The sequence below is a fragment of the Corythoichthys intestinalis genome, chromosome 7 (assembly GCF_030265065.1).
Source record: "Corythoichthys intestinalis isolate RoL2023-P3 chromosome 7, ASM3026506v1, whole genome shotgun sequence".
Taxonomy (NCBI): domain Eukaryota; kingdom Metazoa; phylum Chordata; class Actinopteri; order Syngnathiformes; family Syngnathidae; genus Corythoichthys; species Corythoichthys intestinalis.
Window position 1 is genome coordinate 3395771 of NC_080401.1, and position 17468 is coordinate 3413238.

The window sequence follows — 17468 nt, forward strand, 5'->3', positions numbered from 1 at the left end:
TGCTACTTAAGACTTTTTTTTATCCTGTCGTACGCACTTTAAAGCCAGTGGTGTAGTTGTTTGGATGATTATTTGGGAGTTTAGCTCGCTGTATACTCCCAAATGACGATGCAGGACATAGGTATGATTTTTTTTACTTTTTTTTGCTGTTGATCCTAACGTCATAACTTGAAGAATGAAACTAAAAATAAAAATGAAACAATCAACTTTATCCTCAGTAACAAACATGTTCGCAACAATGCAAATCTGCAATGATTAGCTGCTAATACAGTTAAGACATTAAAAAACGGTTAGCATGTGTTCGCTAGCATCCGCACATCATCCAAACAACTACACAACAGACTTTAAGTGTCCGATCGCAAGTGGAAACACACAACAATACAAAAGACTATACATACAGGCGTTGCCTCATATTTCTCATCTCTTCATAGCTAGCTCTTCATATCTCCAGTGCTCTTTGCTGTGTGCTCTTGTTTGCTTCAGAATTACTGCGCACACTCAGAAAATGAGAGCGCCACTGCCACCCACTGAATGGATGTGCAGTTACACTTTGTTCTAGTACGGCAAAAAAGTATGTTCCCTGAGGTCACATGCCCCACCCCCAGCATCGCTACTGCTTTAAGTAAATGTTACTATTCGTTCTTAATAAGTCCATATGTCTAAAAGTTGGTCATTTTTCACCTAAATCAAGAAAAAATTGCTTCCAAATAATGTTTTGGACAATATCTATTCTTGAATTAAGAACATTTCTGACTAATATATACCGTTTTTTTTGTTTTTTTTTTTTGCTAAAAATAAGTCTATTAAGCATATTTTTACCTAGCTATCTTTCTTATTTCAAGAAATCTAGGCTGACCAAAATTTACTTGAAGCACTGGCAGATAATTTCACTTACTTCTAGCAGATTTATACTGAAAACAAGGGATTTTAATCTGTTTTAAAGAGGTGCGTTTCTGCAATGTAGACATCTTCAATTCTGATTCGTCGCAACCAAATCTGCTGAAGAAAAAGTGGGTGTTCCTTGATCCATCGTTTTTAGTGCAATAACTATGAAATGGGAAAAAAAAAAAAAAAAAAAAAAAAAAACAGATTTTATTGCCAAATTCATTTTCTACATGTAAGATTACATTAGTGCTGTAATTTTCTTTTTTTGACATGGTCACCATTTCACAGCACCTTTCAGGATAAGTATAAGTAAAACATATTTGTGAGAAATATGCCTGTGAAATCTGAAATACATCAGTGATGTCCATAGGTATAAATTATAAAATGGACCTTACAGAGATATTGCTTTCTTTAGGCATAAAAAGCAGGATAATTTTTTCATTCTTGTTATTTGGTCAAATATACACAATGTCAATGTCTCCAAGTTTACAGAGAAACTACACCCAAAAGAAACACAAGTACAAAACTACAAGAAAATTAAAAGTGTTACAGTGTGATTATGAACCTACAATGGATGGGGGATTACTGTAATTTCAAGTATTGAATATGAAAAATCAAATTTCAAATCATTCTACCTGTATGTTAAGCATGTAAACATTTAAGGAAAAAACTGTCACTCCGCCAAATGTTTTGTGAGTAGTATGCCTTTTTAAAAAAAGTATATATCTGTCACTCACACATAGTGTCTTGATGTAACCCCACTTTCAATTATTCAGCAAAATGGAAGATGGAGGAAGAGACATTGCCCATTAGAGTCATTTGTCCATGCCAGTCTCATCAGTCTCACGGCATTGCGTTGCACTTCAAGCCAAAGGGTGTACAGTATATATTAATTAGTAGCTTCCACAATGTCCAGCTATCTTTTTTTTCTCTTTACAACTGCCTTGCTTGTTTCTTTTATTACAGTATTTCTGGGGTTCCTGTCCATCCGTCCTGGGAGTGGATCTCACCTGACTGTGATACTCCCCGAGGTTTCTCATTTTTCTCCCAATTGACTCTGGAGTTTTTGGAGTTTTTCCTTGCCGGCATGGAGGGTCTTAAGGATAGGGGATACCCAGGACTTGAACTGTATCTATTCATCTTTGTTGCTTCATTTCTAATTGTGTATCATATTGCCTCTGTAAAGCCCTTTGAGACATCTGTTGTGATTGAGGGCTATACAAATAAAATTGAATTGAATTGAACTGAATTTCTGATAGCTAGGTATTTATTCGTCTGTCCCTTCTTATGTGAAGTTTATTCTTTTAATATTACTATTATTCCTATAATTATTATTATTATTAGAGTGGACCCTCATGATACCATGTGTGCTTAAAAGTGATGTTTAACCATGTCCCTAAGGAAAATGGCGATCAAAAACAGTGGTGAGAAAAAGAAAAGAACACTCAGAATTTAAATAAAAAGCAAAAAAACAAACAAGAAAACATGAAAAGTGTGTGCATGTTAGCGATCTTTGTAAAGAGTAAAGAGTATAAGCGTTCTGGTGAGTGCCTGTATTTTAATAACGTTGTTATACTCTTAGTTTCTTCTTAAGATTATTTAGCCTTAAAAATGATGCCTTGAATTATCCTTTAGGGGTAACATGGGGAGTGGGGGGTCATGGCAAGTGTTGCACACATTAACTGGAATTCAGTTATTTCTTATAGAGAAAATCTATTCATGATACAAGCACAAGCCTTGGTCGAACACATTGTTCTCTCTCTCTCTCTCTCTCTCTCTCTCTCTCTCTCTCTCTCTCTCTCTCTCTCTCTCTCTCTCTCTCTCTCTCTCTCTCTCTCTCTCTCTCTCTCTCTCTCATAAGGGTACACTTAGTTATTATTATTATTATGGGAGAGTAGTGGTTGTAATCTGGAATCCAAATGCAAGTTTAATTTCTATGATAAAATGAATACAAATCAAATAGCTTGAAATTTGAAATGGTTGACAGTTATGATGAACAAAAGCGTCCAAAGCAAAAAACGAGCAACCTGTCATCAATATCAATTGTCCGATCACCAAAAATCCAGATCCAAAACTTGCTACTGTTAATAAAGCATAGAGGAACTTCATCTACTGTATATGAATTATTATCATTAATTTATACTATAACCTATTACATGACCATATTAAGCCCCAAAATACACACACACACAACTCATTAATGACCAATGGGAGTATGGCATACTCCCGTTGTGATCATTCAACGTGCCTCGTTTATTAAGAGAAAAAAGCTAACAGGAAGGGGTTGTGGGTAGGGATGGGAATTAATAGGATTTTACGATTCAGATCCCATCATCAATATTGTTTAACAATTCAATTCTTTATCGATTCTAATTTGGGGAAAAAGAACAAACATTTTGATTGGCATCTACTTTGTTGAATCAGAAGTCACAACCCTACAAACTCACAACGAGGTCAAAAGAGGCCCAAAGCCTCCATGTTAACTGTGGCGATATGTAACTCTGGCAAATAGACAAGAATGTGTAACATTTTACTGAAACGTTTTTCTAATAGAAATTTTTTAAAATCCTTTTTAGACGGACATATGAGCTGATAGCACTCAAAAATAAGAAAAAAAAAAAATCAATACTGTCAAATTCAACAGAAAAGTGCGTAGTGCAAATGTGCAAAATTAAAAATAATTTTTCAGAAAAATAAGCATGTCTGCTTTTAGGGTTATTTTCAATATAAAGTGCCTTTTGGTGTCCTCATCAGAAACACCCAGTTATCATGAAAATGTATACAAATAATTAAACTCTTATTTCTTATTATAGGAGAACAAAGATTTTCACACATATCTGGAAAACAATATGTCTCTTAAAATGTGTTTCCTTTATTTTATGTGTACTTTTTCCTTTTGATATACTCCATTTTGGCATGTCCCACACACTGCACTGCTAACTTTAGTGTGTTTAATAAATGGTTAAATGATAAAAAATGAAACATTTTTACATATGAACTGATTGCCGCAACATGTTATTTGATAGAATTGGTCATTTTGACCATGTATAGCCTTACTTTCATAATAATATTTAACATTTTCCCCCCAAAATACAATATCCCTGAAAAAATTGTCCACCCTGTCATTTAGGGAAAACTGCCTCTTTAGGAACATTTGCTGATTTTTTCAGTGATGTCACAAGACCAATTTTGTCTTCTTTTATCGGTGACTGAAACAGAGACTAGTTGCAGAATATGTATTTACACTTATGTTTCGCAATTTTTGTGATATTAGGTGTGTAGTCAGATGTTGTCAAGCTTAACGTGTCCACTCTGTCATTATAAAATATCAACTATTATAAAAACATTTGATATATTTGAAAGCTACATGTTAAAAAGTCCACAGTGTGCTTGCTAATTGAACCATTTTGCTTACTGAAGGTCCACCGTGTGGTTATTAAATACCAATATTAGACAAAAGTCTCCACCCTGTCATTGTCCTCCCTGTCAGCAAAGCTTTCATGACAGGGTGGACAGGGTTCTTAAAAGTTGAATACACATACTGATAATGTCAACGTGCTAATATGATAAGAGCTATTACAGACATTTTGTAATGGGTCATGCTAGACATGTTAAAAATGGATCAGAGCAGCACTACAGAAAGCCTAGTTTGATTGGGCAAGGCAGATTTACTCCCCATTAAATTGGTAAGTTACACTTTTTGTGTTGAACTTTTCAAGGTATGAGATCAAAAGGAGCTGAGGTAGTAAGGAAATAATCAGGAATGTCGTACGCTGACACTGAAAGAAGAGAATATCTGGAGAAAGAAAAGGCCTCCAAATGACCCTCCAAAAGACATGATCCCTTGGCCATCTGGGCCCACCTCATTCCAGTTTTGAAGGTAGTGACAGAAAGAGTCACAATAATTTATCAGTTATGGGCTTGCTACGCGGTATCGACAAAAAGGACATTTCTCCTCCCTCTCAACAAAGCCCTACTAGTATGGCTTCAAAGAAATGACATGGAATTACTTTGAGGCAAGTCATGGCAAGGGGGCACCAGATGTTGTGGGTGGGGTCCTCAAGAGCTCAGCAGATACAGACATCCCTGATGCTCAGACCTTGTATGACAAGCTGAAAAGCCTTGACACATCTGTCGAGTTGTTCTTCATCTCAGAAAAGGATATTGTAGCCAAAAGTGAAGTACCTGCAATAGCTGCCATAAAGGGCACCATGAGAATCCACCAAGCAATCAAGAAGTCACTCCAGCTGATTCATCCAACGAGTCCCCATCATGTGGAAAGACATCAGAAAACACTTGGTGACCAAAAATGATTGAGGTGAAACACATTGGAAACTGGTGTGTCGTTAATTATGACAATGAAGCATATTCAGATGTCTTCAGAGAGGTCTAAGGGCACAGTATGAAAGTTCAGGTTATGCACCGCCATGGCATAAACAAGTTCCATTTGCCAAGTACCTGGGATAACATTTGTTCGTTCCATGACTGGCAGGTACTTTGCTGAATATCAGAACCAGAGGCTGTGAACAAGCGCTCTGTACAGATTGAACCATCTGCATGGAGGTGTGTGGCGCATCAACGTAAAAATTGAGCCATGCCTCTGCAGAAATAAAATTGTTTAGAGATGTGTCTCAGTGGTGTTCAATTATGTTCATGTGTTTCTCTTCAGGTTAATCATTATTCACTTAGCAATTTACCATCTCATTGTACAGTTCAATGTTTGGATGACTCAGCAGAATCATCCACGGAGTTAATCTGTAGAATGCCACAATTATGGCTCATTTTGGTGTTTTAGTAGGTTCTGGTAGTTTCCATCTGAAGGGGATAGGAGCTCTGGTATATATATTTTAATTTAAATTCTTTGATTCATTCAACAATCTTTCACAATTTGTCCACTCTGTCATTCTAGGTCAACCCTTTCAGGTTACTGTCCACTCTGTTATTTTTGACATTCTAGGAAAAAAAAGCATTTTTTTTTTTCACAAATTAGCAAACTCTTTGTGCGATTTCTGCAAGTAAGGGCCTTATAGTATCGGCTGAAAATTTGACCACATATCTTTGTTGATAGATTTTATTAAGAAAAGAATGTAGAATTTTTGCTGATTTTAAGGAAAATCAAATAATTTGCCCTAATTTAATTACCATCCAAATACTTTTCCAACTAAACAAAACGCAGGCTGAAGATAAGGACAAAAAAACCTTCCTGAAAATATACATTTTAGAATTACTATGCAATTAGAATATATTTATTCTGCTTTGAATTTGTCCATGACAGAGTTGACATAATTTGGTGTTTACGTGTACTTTGTCTGCTTGTAGTTGTTATTAAAAAAGTGTGGGAGCTTGACCAACGTGCATTCCTAACAGTATAACAGCTAATTGATACTATAAATGTAAAGTTGAATGGAAAATCTCATCTTTTTTTTGGACAAGTTGGGAGTTCTCAAAGGCACCGTATATTGATAATGACCCTTTAAGGACAGTTGGATCTCATACAATATAAGAAGAACTTTAGCACAATCCTCTGTTAACTTGGATTTGTTAACTTCCTAGGCATAGGTGGGGTACTCAATGGAAAGGTCTTTCGATACTGAGTAGAATAAAAGTGGTTTGGGGCTAATGGGACTATCCTATCTCAAATTATGGGCAAAAATACGCTAATTGGCTGCAGTCGTCAGGTGCATTTCGGGAAGTCATTTGGAACATCCACTTCCGTTAGTCGTAGCAGCACAAAAATACCATCATCAGATGCGGAGGTATATACTTTTTTTTTTTTTTTTTTTTTTTTTTAAACCTGTCCTGTTCAGCTGTTTGACACAGAGAATGGAAGTCTAAGTGCCCGGATTCTGAACAGTTTTAATGTTTCACATTGAGAGTCTGACATACTCCCATTCTGATCATTCAAAATACCTTTTTATTATGACAAAGCAGCGAACAGGAAGGGATTATGGGGGGACAGAAGAAAAGAAATACAAGAGAAGAAAGAAAAGAAACACATACACAAACAACAACAAGAAATACATTGAACATCTAAACTAGTTACTAATATGCTGGTGCTATCGTCAGCGAGATGTATTTTCGGTTTACACCATGTGGGGGCCTATTGGCCAGTGAAAGAGGAGAATGGGGGTGGGGGTGTCTAAAAGACTATAAGCTAAGTGATTGAAAGGGGTAGAGTGTACACAAATCAGTTCTGTGATCTAGAACCCATTAATCGTGTGAATCTCTTATGAGTGTAAGCCCGTTGGCGACCAACCCTACGCCGCCGCATCGCCAATCCCGGCACCGGAACCCCCAACCCGAGCATGCCCTACCACATCCAGCAGCACGCAAGCCCCACCGGGCGCTCGACAGCCAAGCAGACATTCGGAGAAACCGCGCGGGCGCCAACCCAGGGCCACGGCCCCCACCCAGCCAGCCGGGGAGGGAGGGTGGGCGGGGGGTTGGAGGGGCCATGTGCAGCCCATCCCTCCTCCCGCCGCCCAGCAAAGGAGCCATCGTCCCCCCCCCCCGGGACCCGCGCGCCCATCAACCGGCCTTCAGGGATGGCAGGAGGGGACGCATCACCAACCCCACGCCTACACCCACCCCCGCCCGCCCACCCGGGCCACGAGCCACAGCCACAGCCCCCCAACCGCACGGCACGCCACGGGACCCCCAGCGGTCCACCAAGCCCCAGGCAAGGCAGGGTCCCCCGCCGGTGCAGACGACAACCCGCTGATACACCGGCGCCCAGCCAGCGACCCGCGACGGAGCACAGGTCGGATGCCCAGCCAGAGAAGAGAGGGGAAGGCAGAGGCAGGAGAACGCCCGGGAACTGCCACGGGGCGATGCAAGATCGGAGACCCGACCCCCCAACCCACTCCCGCGGCCGGCAGCCGAGGCAGAGGGGAGGCCACACCCCGGGAGCCACGCCATATAGAAAAAGTGTGGGACCCACCTACCACCCTATTACTGTGGCTGCCAGGTTCCCGACTGGCAGCCATCACCCAGCACCGTGATGGGGGTGTGAGGGGAGGGTATTGCAATGTATGCATTAAAATAGGAGAGCATGGAGTTTCTGCCCAGCCGCCCGTCCCACCGCCCTTTGCCGGAGCTCTCCTGTGGAGTATGATGTGTGTGGTGCATTTAAAAAAGGTGCAGGGATGGCGGGGCCTGTGGTGAGGAGGCAGCCGTGAGGCCCCCCCCCCCCCCAACAGGTCCCAACCATCCCACAACCTTGGTGTGTGGTGCATTAAAAACAGGGGGGAGTCGGGCTGGGACTGTAAAGCCCCGTCCCAACTCTCCCCGGAGAAATGTATGAGCATGTAAGTGCCAGGGTGAAAAATATTTACAGTGCCGAAGTGCGTGAGTTAAGAGGCAGGCTCCCGCGGGCGTGGCCCCGTCCACCAGAACCACCGGCCCCAGGGCGGAAGAAGCGTCAGGGCCCCGATCAATCCCCGCCCCAGACCACCCACGGCGCCTCCGTGACCGCCCACCCCCCTCCCACCCACCGAGCACCCCAAGCAGGCGCCACACCAAGCGCCGGCGACCAGGGGGTGTCCACCCCACCGGCAAGGGACAGCAAGCCTCACCCTAGGCCCCGCGGGCCCCAAGAGGCCCCGCCAACGACCCCGCCGGCCGGGGGGCAGCCGCGGCCGCCGCGGCCCAGGGAGGCGGACAGGGCCGGAAACAGACCAAGGGGAGGGAAGCGCACCCTCCACAACCCACCCCCGGGCCAAGAGGGGCGCGCGGTATGGCACCAGAGGGCACCTCCCCGGCACCCGGTACAGGGAGACGCGGCTCTGGCCGGGCGAACCTGGGAGGGAACCATGGCTGCCGCATACACCCCCCGGCCCCCACCCCAACTCCACCCCACCGGCACCCGCGCGGCCCCCCCACCCGCCCACGACACCAGCGCGCACCCGACGGGACCCCCCGCACAGCCAGACGCAACCAGACAAGCCCCGGCCGAAAATCCCGGGGGCCAAGACCGGCGGCGGGACGGCCCAGGGCAGGACGCCAACAAACTCCACCTGTAAAGCTGACAGAAGAAGAGGTTTATCAAACACCATTAGATGTATGCCAAGGACCAGTGAAGTGTATTATTTACGCATAGTTCCTTAATTGTTCCAAGTCTGATAAGTAATATATAGGGTGTTCCAAAAAAAGTTGCATATGATCCCCAGTAGCTGGAAACCAAATTGTCTATGAGTATCCTTGTAAAATAAGCCCATTGACCGACTAAACTGTGAAGGAAGAAAAATTATTTATTACATGCTGTTGGGAGTGTATAAAACAGTTCGGATTTAAACATGTCCAGTTTCCAGCTGCAGAAGGATGCATACAACTTCCCTGGACACCCCGCATACATCCATTTATGTATACATTTTTATTAATTTTGTGGCATTCCTTCGCAGGTGAGAGAGAATCCTTATTCTATGTTCATCATTCTTGCGACTGTTTCCCACTGTTGTTCGTATTTGTCCATTTTATTTGTCTGTTTGGCAGATATTTTCTCTAATGTTATATATTCAATGATTAGATTTAGCCATTGGTTAATGCTAATGTTTTGTTTGTTTTTCCAATTCAACAATATTGTTTTTTTGGCTATCGTTAGACTTGCTAGTAGTGGACGGGTTTGATGGATAGAGATATTCACTGTATTCAGATCGCCAAGCAGACAAAGAGTTGGAGACAATGGAATCCTGCAGTTCAATAGGAAAGAGAGTTTCTTCGTTACCTGTGCCCAGAAATCTTGTATTGGTTTACATTGCCAAAGAGCATGAAAGTATGTATCTGAAGTATCTTCGTTGCATCTTGTACATTTATCGGATTGGGAGAACCCCATTTTGTGCATTTTAGATTGAGTAATATGCCATCTGTGCAGTATTTTGAACTGTATAAGCTGAAGGTTCTTATTCTTTGTCATTATAAATGTATTTTTACAGATGTTGGACCAATAGCTATTATCTAATGTTACCGAAAGTTCGTTATTCCATTTTTCGATTGGTAGGCAAGTAGAGTTGTTACATGAGAGGGCTTTATATACTTTTGAAAGTATTTTTTTTTTTGTTGAGGATGTATATTTATTATTTTATTTACGAAAGGTGGTGGGTCTAACGTACCCGCTAGTGATGGAAATTTGCTTCTGATGGCTGCCCTGATTTTATTGCATTGAAGGAAATTGACCCCTTTGATCTGGAAATCTTGTACTATTTTTTCATATGACATGAATGTATTATCTTTAAACAAATGCTGTAACTGGTTTATTCCCGTATCATCCCATGTGCTGAAATAAATAGGAATTTTATTAACTCCAAAGTCTGGGTTGTGCCAGATTGGTGAGAATTTACACGGGGCTTGTTGTGATTGCGTAATTTCCATACCTCTCCACCAGGCTTTCAAGGTACATGCTATCATTGGGTTTTTGAAGCAGCTATGGTACTTAATACTAGAACTAATAAAGGGGAGGTTTGCCAATTGTATTTGGTTGCAGTCTGTTTGCTCTAATTCTAGCCATGACTGTTGTTCAGTGTTAAGATATAACCACCTAATAAGATATTGTATTTGATTTGCTATATAATCGTGTTGGAAATTAGGGGCCTCTAGACCCCACTCTGGTTTATTTCTTTGCAATTTGGCAAGGCTAATTCTGTTTTTCTTGTTTTTAAAGTAGAATTTTGTGACGGCTGAGTCTAGGTCTTGAAACCATTTTTGAGTGTGTTTAAAGGGGATCATTGAGAACAAATAGTTTATTTGTGGTAATACTTTCATTTTGACTGTTGCTATCCGGCCCAAAAGTGAGATGGGTAGATTATTCCAGTGTGTCAAATCTTCACATATTTTTGCTAGGAGGGGTGTATGGTTTAGTTTAGTTAATTCTGTAAGTTTTGGTGAAATGTTGATTCCAAGATACTTTATATTCCCTATTGGAATATTGTGATTTTGATTTGCAGGATTCCATGAGTTTGTTGATAAGGGCATTATAATTGATTTTGACCAATTTATAGCATAATCTGATATTTGTGAAAATGTCTTTATTAGTTCAAAAGTCTCATGTAGGGAGGATTCTGGTTTTTCTAGATATAAAAGTATATCGTCTGCGTATAAGTTAATTTTGTGTTCCGATGTGTGCGAGCAGATCCCTTTGATATTAGCGTTTTGTCTTATTGCAATTGCTAATGGTTCAATAAATAGAGCGAATAATAGGGGTGAGAGTGGACAGCCTTGTCGAGTTCCCCTTTGAAGACAGAAACTTTGTGAAATGACCCCGTTTGTGTTTACAGTGGCTTTTGGGGCGTTGTAGAATATTTTTATCCAGCGGATAAATGGCTCACCGAAGCCAAATTTTTCCAAAACTTTGAAGAGAAAAAACCAGTTGACTTTGTCAAATGCTTTTTCTGCGTCCAAAGAGAGGATAATTGCTTTCTGTTTATAATTCTGTGCAATATTAATAAGATTTAACAAGCGTCTTATATTGTTTGTAGAGTTACGTCCTTTAATAAAGCCGGTCTGGTCTTTATGAATTATAGTGGGAAGAGTTTGTTCTAATCTAGTTAAAGCCTTTGCAATAATTTTAATATCTGTATTCATTAAGGATATTGGTCTATAGTTTGCTGGTTGGGTTAGGTCTTTCCCTTCTTTTGGCAGTAGTTTGATTACTGCAGTGTTCATATTGTCTCTAATTTGACCCTTGGCACTGATTTCTTGAACCATTCTATAGAAAAGTGGTGCCAGCATATTCCAAAAGTGTTTAAAATATGATGTCGAGAACCCGTCGGGCCCCGGTGCGCGACCTATTGGCATGTCCTTTACGGCATTCCATAATTCAGCGAGGGTAAGTGGGGTATCTAGCAATTGTTGGCTTTCTAAAGTTATTTGGGGGATGTCAAGATGATTAACGAATAGGTCAATGTCTTCATTATGATCGTTTGTCCCCGAGTATAAGTTTTTGTAGTAGCTATAGAAAGTTTCGTTAATTTTTTCTGGTGATTGTGTTATTATGCCGGCTGAATCTTGTATTGTTGTAATTAATGTTTTTTCTTTGTTACGTTCGAGTTGGTTTGCTAAATATTTCCCGGATTTGTTATTATGCTCAAAATTGGTATATCGTAGTTGTTGTAACAGAAACTGAGTTTTTTTTAGACAGAATACTATTGAGTCGTTCTTTGGCGCTGAAAAGTTCTTTTGTGGTATTGTCTGTGGGATTATTGGCGAATTCCTCCGTCAGTTGTTTGATTTTCATTTCTAATTCGTTTTCCAACTTCTGTTCTTGTTTTTTTTTATATGATGAATATGAGATAATCTTGCCTCGAATTACGCATTTTCCTGTTTCCCAAAGCAATGACGGTGAGATGTTTGGGGAATCGTTAAGTTCCATAAAGTCTTTCCATTCTTTCTTAACGAATGTATCAAATGCTGGGTCATCTAATAAGGAATCATTACAGCGCCAGGTTGCGTGGGGTATCGTGCGGGAGTCAGTTTTAAGGGCTAAAGAAATTGGTGCATGATCACTGATGATTATTGGATATATTCTTGGCGAAATATTATTAATAGCGGAATTATTCGCTAGGAAAAACTCGATTCTTCAGCACGAACCATGGGCTAGGGATTGAAAGGTATATTCCCTTTTTGTTAAATGTTTTGCTCTCCAGATGTCACTTAAGCCAAAATCGTCCATATATTTCCTAATGGTTCTTGCAGTTTGTGACTGTTTAGTGAGTTTATAATTGGAGCTATCTATACTTGGATCAAGTGTAGTGTTAAAGTCCCCTCCTATAATAATTGTTGAGTTCACTGACATGTCACTCAGTTTACCAAAGATATTGTGGAAGAACTGTGTATCCTCGTTGTTTGGGGCATATATGTTCACTAATGTGAACAGTTTATTACTTATGATAGCTTGTACTATTATGAATCTACCTTCCGGGTCTGCAATTGCACTATTTAATGTGTATGAGATTCTTTTATTTATTAATATTGATACTCCTCTTTGTCTGCTGTTATAGCTGGCTGAATACATCAAGTTAAAATTTGAGTGTTTAAGATATTTCTCTTCGGATTTGGCTAGATGTGATTCTTGCATGAAGAAGAGGTCTGCCTTTAATTTGGTGATGTATTCCATAATTTTAGTTCTCTTTGCCTGCGATCGGAAGCCATTCACATTAAATGAAACAAAATTTATATATGTCATATGCGGATATTTCTAAGTATCTTAAGGAAAGTAATGATCTCAGGATGTGTGTTATAATATTTGGTCCTGAGTGTCATCAACCATTCACATTCATTAGAAGCCATACGAGTATGTAATAAATCAAATTCTAATAGAAATGAATGCAATTTTTTGTAAACCGCTTGGCATAATTCACACGACATTAAGACGTTGTTAGAAGGATTAAATACATGGGTAGCATCATCACTAAACATTACAATTTTAAAGTGTGTACTTAGTGTGTGTTTGAAAACAGCGGTGTGGAAAAAGTGAGACAAAAACCCAGAAAAAGAAAAGATATGAGCGCCAGTAGAGAAATGTGTAGTGTGAGACATGCGTGACTCTTAAAGACTAAGTGATTATCAGGCAACCCTGATCTGTACGTGTGCATTGTTGAAATAAAATCGACTTAATACGGCATTGTGTACATATTGGAAGTGTTTAGGAAGTACAGACAAAGTGATTATCATGCAATCCTAATCTACACATGTGCCTTGCTCAAACAAAAAAACAATTAATTCAGCATTATATACAAACTGGAAGTGTTTCGAAGGTACAGACAAAATAGTTATCATGCAGCCCTAATCTACATATGTGCCTTAATCAACCCAAAACAATTTAATTCAGCATTATATGCATACTGGAAGTGTTTAGGAATACCAAACTAAGTATTAAGCATCCCTAATCTATACATATGTCTTGCTTAAATCAAGACAGCTACATTCAGCATTGTATGCATAATAGAAATATTTAGGCATTACTTATCGGTCAGAATAGCCATGGGGTCAGCACTTGGTCTCGGTATAGTTGACCATCAATGAAAAGTTTGTCGAGCGTGATAATTGCACGTTTGCCCTCTGCTCTGGACCGCTTCAGAATTGGATAGAGGATTTTCCGTCTTTCGTTGATCTCGCGCGAGAAATGATCATTCATACCGAATCTTGTTCCTTGTAATTCTCTTCCTTTGGATTTCACCAGTACTTTCTGCTGGTAGAGCTCGAACTTGGCGATTATTGGACGCGGACCGCTTCCTCTTGGCTTCCCAAGACGGTGTACCCTCGCAAACTTGATCGAATCCACCATTTCCTTGGGCAGCTTGAGAGATGTTGCCATAAATGACTTAACGAGGGCTTCTGGTTTGTCTACTGTGTTTTCTTCGATGCCAGAGAAAATTAAATTGTCCCTCATGCTCCTTGATTGAAGGTCCAACATAGATTCTTTCATTATCTTGTTCTCTTTTTTCAGGGATTCTAATAGACCTGTCGTCGACTCGAAGGCGCCTTTAAGGATATCGTTTTGCGACTTGAGATATACTACCTCCTGCTGAGTAGACACGAGGCTTTCTTTTAACTCTTTAATCTCAGCTTGAAGGATTTCTAATGCTATCGATATTTTCTTATCGGTTGATCCAATTCCCTCGCTAAGTGACTTTGTGTATTCGGGTGGGCTTGCTAACAACAGATCGTCGGTCGATGTAGCCGAATCAATAGAATCTGCCTTTTTACGCTTCGCCGGGAGATCACTGCGTTGACTGGATGTTGCCATGGCGTTTCCTTGATGTGTGGCGGAGTCGGAGAAAAAAGGTAAATCACGATCGTGAAAATTTTTAGGGAAAAATTTGTTGAAGTCTTCTTGAGCAAAGTTACTTGCTAGCCTAGCCAGTTGATTGCTTCTTGCGTCTACGGAGTCTCGCGAGAGTAACGACGTCACAGCATGCTCCTCCCCTCCTGCTGCAGCATCGGATGCGGAGGTATATACTTTTGTGTGAAATCAGTAGTTAGATTGGCCCTACGACCCACCAAATTCAAATTATTACAAAAAAAAACACTGATTGGTGGACTACCAACTGAAATGAGTGTTAATATTGCTAATAAAATCGTTTAGGATTCTTTTAGATCAGTACAGTATGTTATATTTTTCCTATAGAGCACAGGTGTCAAACCGATTCCAGAAAGGGCCAAGTGGGTGCAGGTTTGCTTTCCAACCAATGAAGAGGACACCTTTTCACCAATCAGATCTTTTACATGTGTAATCAGTTAAACTTTGTCAGGTGCTGCTTGTTTCAGTAGGAAGTTCATTCATTAAACTCTCTGCATGGTATCGGTTGGAACAAAATCCAGCACCCACTTGGCCCTTTCTGGAATCGGTTTGACACCTGTGCTATAGAGTATGAGTAACAGTAAGAGAGAATAAGAGGAATACTGGACACATTAATAGACTTTTTTGGAAAACTCACCACTTCTTGTAGTAGTCTCATGAATAATGACGTGGCCTGTGAAAATCAATGCATAAACGTTAGGGATGGGCGATACCAGTGATTTTGGATTCGATCCGATACCAAGTAATACCAAGGCCAAATATCGCGATCCCGATCCGATATCGATGCCGGAAGTTCATATTTATATATATATATACAGTATATATGTTATATACAACCCTGCAGTTCTCAGCCATTCTGATGATATCTAATGTACAACTACACCAAGTACTCAAAAACGATTAAAAGTCTCTGTGTCAAATATGCATTGCAATGGAAAAACTGCTGCTTTTAACAACTAGCAAACCAGTGTCCCTACAAACTCACAAACCAATCCAACAACAAAATCTGATTAGTCAGTCTCACTCTAACCATGACCCTTAAATTCGTATGCACAAACTATTTCCCTGCTACATGTTGTATTTGATCAAATGTTAATCTACCTAAGTTAAATATTTTTGATCAGCAGCTTTAGCAGGGAAGCCCAGACTTCCCTCTCCCCAGCCACTTCAGCCAGCTCCTCCGGCGGGATTCCAAGGCGTTCCCAGGCCAGCCGAGCGACATAGTCTCTCCAGCGTGTCCTGGGTCGACCCCGGGGTCTCCTGCCGGTGGGACATGCCCGGAACACCTCTCCAGGGAGGCGTCCAGGAGGCATCCGAACCAGATGCCCGAGCCACCTCAACTGGCGCCTCTCAACGCGAAGGAGAAGCGGCTCGACACCAAGCCCCTCCCGGATGACCGAGCTTCTCACCCTATCTCTAAGGGAGAGCCCGGACACCCTGCGGAGGAAACTCATTTCGGCCGCTTGTATCCGGGATCTTGTTCTTTCGGTCACGACCCACAGCTCGTGACCATAGGTTAGGGTAGGAACGTAGATCGACCGGTAAATCGAGAGCTTCGCCTTTTGGCTCAGCTCCTTCTTCACCACAATGGACCGGTGTAGAGTCCGCATCACTGCAGACGCTGCACCGATCCGCCTGTCAATCTCCCGCTCCCTCCTACCCTCACTCGTGAACAAGACCCCAAGATACTTGAACTCCTCCACTTGGGGCAGGATCTCATCCCCGACCCGGAGAGAGCACTCCACCCTTTTCCGGCTGAGGACCATGGTCTCGGATTTGGAGGTGCTGATCTTCATCCCAACCGCTTCACACTCGGCCGCGAACCGCCCCAGTGAGAGTTGGAGGTCACGGCTTGATGAAGCCAACAGCACCACATCATCTGCAAAAAGCAGAGATGCAATGCTGAGGCCACCAAACCGGACACCCTCAACGCTTCGGCTGCGCCTAGAAATTCTGTCCATAAAAATTATGAACAGAGTCGGTGACAAAGGGCAGCCTTGGCGGAGTCCAATCCTCACTGGGAACGAATTCGACTTACTGCCGGCAATGCGGACCAAACTCTGACACCGGTCGTACAGGGACCGAACAGCCCTTACCAAGGGGCTCGGTACCCCGTACTCCTGGAGCACCCTCCACAGGACTCCCCTAGGCACACGGTCGAACGCCTTCTCCAAATCCACAAAACACATGTGGACTGGTTGGGCGAACTCCCATGCACCCTCGAGGACCCTGCCGAGGGTGTAGAGCTGGTCCACTGTTCCACGGCCGGGACGAAAACCACACTGCTCCTCCTGAATCCGAGATTCGACTTCCCGACGGACCCTCCTCTCCAGCACCCCTGAATAGACTTTACCGGGGAGGCTGAGGAATGTGATCCCTCTATAATTGGAACACACCCTCCGGTCCCCCTTTTTAAAAAGGGGGACCACCACCCCGGTCTGCCAATCCAGAGGCATTGTCCCCGATGTCCACGCAATGTTGTAGAGGCGTGTCAGCCATGACAGCCCTACAACATCCAGAGCCTTTAGGAACTCCGGGCGGATCTCATCTACCCCTGGGGCCTTGCCACCGAGGAGCTTACCAACCGCCTCAGTGACTTCAACCCTAGAGATCGAAGAGCCCACCTCAGAGTCCCCAGACTCTGCTCCCTCAAAGGAAGGCGTGTCGGTGGAATTGAGGAGGGCTTCGAAGTATTCTCCCCACCTACTCACGACGTCCCGAGTCGAGGTCAGCAGCAGCGGAATTTTATTTTACTAACACAATTTTGAAATAATTGAAACAGACCTTTAAC